The following is a 3,026-nucleotide window of genomic DNA, read 5'->3' as shown; positions in this document are numbered from 1 at the left end:
GATATTGGACGAGTATCAGGAAGAATATCTATATCAAAGTCTATTTCTCTCTCAGGAGAGACTCCAGGTAGATCATCAGGAAAGACTTCTGGAAACTCACTCACAACTGGAACTGACTCAATAGGAGGTATCTCAACACTAGAGTCATTAACTCGGACTACGTGATAGACACAACCCTTTGGAACTAACTTTTTTGACTTAAGGTATGAAAAAAAAATGACCTTTAGGCACTGCTGAACTACTTCTCCACTCAAAAACTGGCTCATTAGGAAACTGGAACTTGACAACTCGAGTTCTACAATCAATTGAGGCATAACAAACATGAAGTCAGTCCATACCCAGAATGACATCAAAATCAACCATGTGTAACTTAACAAAATCAGCCATGGTGCTCTTCTGATTGACAAAAATGGTACAATCATGATAGACTCGCTCGACTAGAATAGACTCCCCAACAGGCGTAGAAACGCAAAAGGGCTCACAAAGTTTCTCAGGAAGAACTTCAAATTTCATTGCAACATAAGAAGTCACTAAAGATAAACTCGCTCCTGGGTATAGCAAAGCATAAACATTAAGAGTAAAGACTTTGATCATACTAGTGACAATATCTGGAGAATTCTCTTGCTCTTGATGACTCGTGATAGCATATAGGTAGTTTGCTCCTCCGTCTGTCCCTGAAGTAGCTCCTGTAGATGCAACTCTATCTAGTGGAGCAACTGATAAAGATTGGGCTCTATTGCCCTGATTCCCATTACCTTGCCGGTTCTTTGGGCACACTTTCATAAAGTGACCCTCTCGAAAACACTTGAAACAACCATTGGAGACCTCACGCCACTTACCTGGATGGTTCCTACCACAGTTAGCACATGCAGGAGCTCAGTTACCTCCTTGTGCCACACTACCCTGAGACTGCGCAGGTCTAGCTCTAAAGTTTTGCGAATTTTGACCATTGTACTCACCTTTGTTTCTGGGTGCAGGTGCACTAGCAGATGATGGAATAGGTCTCCTTTGCTTTTGCTGAAAGGAAGAACGGTTCACATTACTCCTTAGCTGCCCGGACTCATTCCCTGTCTTAACATTCTTGTTTCTAAACTCCTCCCTATCCCTTAGTTTCTAACTTATACTTGCGACATTCAAAAAGGATTAACGAGGGCATACTGATTATAATCTAGTAGAATGATTAGATTCATAATGACCTCCGAAAAGTAATTAAAGTAAATAACCAACAAGTTTTTCATGTATATATATATATATATATATATATATATATATATATATTATCCTCACACTTAAGGATGAAATAACAAGAATATTACAAGCTTCCGAGTACCGAAATCAGACTGCTCATGCTTCACATAAACATTCGAAACAAATAGTAAATTTAGTATATTACAAGACTTGGGTTTACACACCCCAAAAAGATAAAAACGTATAGCGATACTTATATTACAAGCCATGGTGACATGACCAAATTAACCCTCAAATTCTCATGTAAATATACAACACATAGATCATGAACAAGTTCCAAGGTTTATACAAAATATATATGCCTATATGCAAATGCGATCTTCCTTAAAGCTTTCAAAATCTCCATCTTTAATGGCCATATTCAAGCATCCTCTCGAACATTCCCTATGATAGAAACAACTATCGCTAAGCACACAACTTAGTGGTGTAAAAACTATAGGTTCGGAGCCCTCAGATTCGCCAAGTTATCATTCTCAAGTAAAAGGCAGCAAAATTGAAACATAATAAATGAATCAAATAAACAATATATAAAGAGTATCAAGTTCGATATTTAAAGATCCACATGTCAAAAACGCTCATAGCACCATTTTCCAAGCGATTCAATAACAAGGCTCTCCCCAATATATACATCATGTCATCACACCAAGCACAAGCAGGTATCAAGAAGGGTCAAAGCCCAATAATCAAGAGAACCAAGAACCATATTAAAAATGGCTTTCTAGTTCGTACTTTAAATGGACAACTTCCATTCTTAAGACGGACTAAAAATTCAGAGTCAAGAAGGCAAATGATCTGAACCAAGAGGCATGCCAAGAGTGACAAAGTCACAGCCACAAGAAGGACAAGGTCCCAACAAGAGTTCTAAGTGTTCAAACAATCCGTACAAGTGGGCGAGTTATACAAGCGTCTTTAATGTATTAAAGAATACCAATACGACAATGCAAAGTGACAAGAGGTAACCAAGGTACCAAGGTAAACTTTCAGATATACCAGCAGGTAAAAATAGTACATGTATAGGTTTATAAACAAACCTCAGTTCTTTAGTACAAAAACAGTCCAACACAACTTCACGAGTTCAAATCGTAGACCAACCAGTGTATCAAAGTCTTCAACTCGTACACGAGGATATACAACCTTAAAAAAATGAATTAAATAACTTATTTACTTTCTAGTATCTCAATAATGATGGCGTAACACAGGGTTATCATCACAAGTAAGCCTAGCCTGTACAAATACTACTATAATCCCAAAACAGATATTCTGCCCAATAAAAGCACTACATGTCGCAACTTAGATTTGAAATAGAAAACGACCAAAATGGAATTTATATCCTTCATAAAAAATGTAGGTACATCTCTTAATCTTGCAAATAATCAATAATCACCGCAAAATACACTTTGTACAGAAAAATCTAATCAAAACAATAACAGTTGAACGTATAGGATTTCTAATTCCAGAATCTGGACAGAACTTGTCATATGTTGCGTCCCTTATTTCGTATCCATAACAGCTAAATTAGAATTTTACATAATCACAAGAGTTGTAGGTCTACGAATTAACTTTCCAAAACATATTTATTCACTGTAAACAAAATTCTTTTGAATGAGATATGCATAAAATACCAAACACTACCCAGCTCAGAAGCAGATTTCGTCACTTACCAAAAGTAAGTTTGTGTGTCGGATTCCAGCCAAAGGGACTTAGTTTGTCTTTATTTTGAAGAAAAACTGTTTGGCTAATGTTATAATGTTCTTAGACTTGAGGGAAAACGAATTCAA

The sequence above is a fragment of the Solanum stenotomum genome, chromosome 1 (assembly GCF_019186545.1).
Source record: "Solanum stenotomum isolate F172 chromosome 1, ASM1918654v1, whole genome shotgun sequence".
NCBI lineage: Eukaryota > Viridiplantae > Streptophyta > Magnoliopsida > Solanales > Solanaceae > Solanum > Solanum stenotomum.
The sequence above is the reverse complement of the archived record's forward strand: the minus strand, read 5'-3'. Positions refer to the sequence as shown.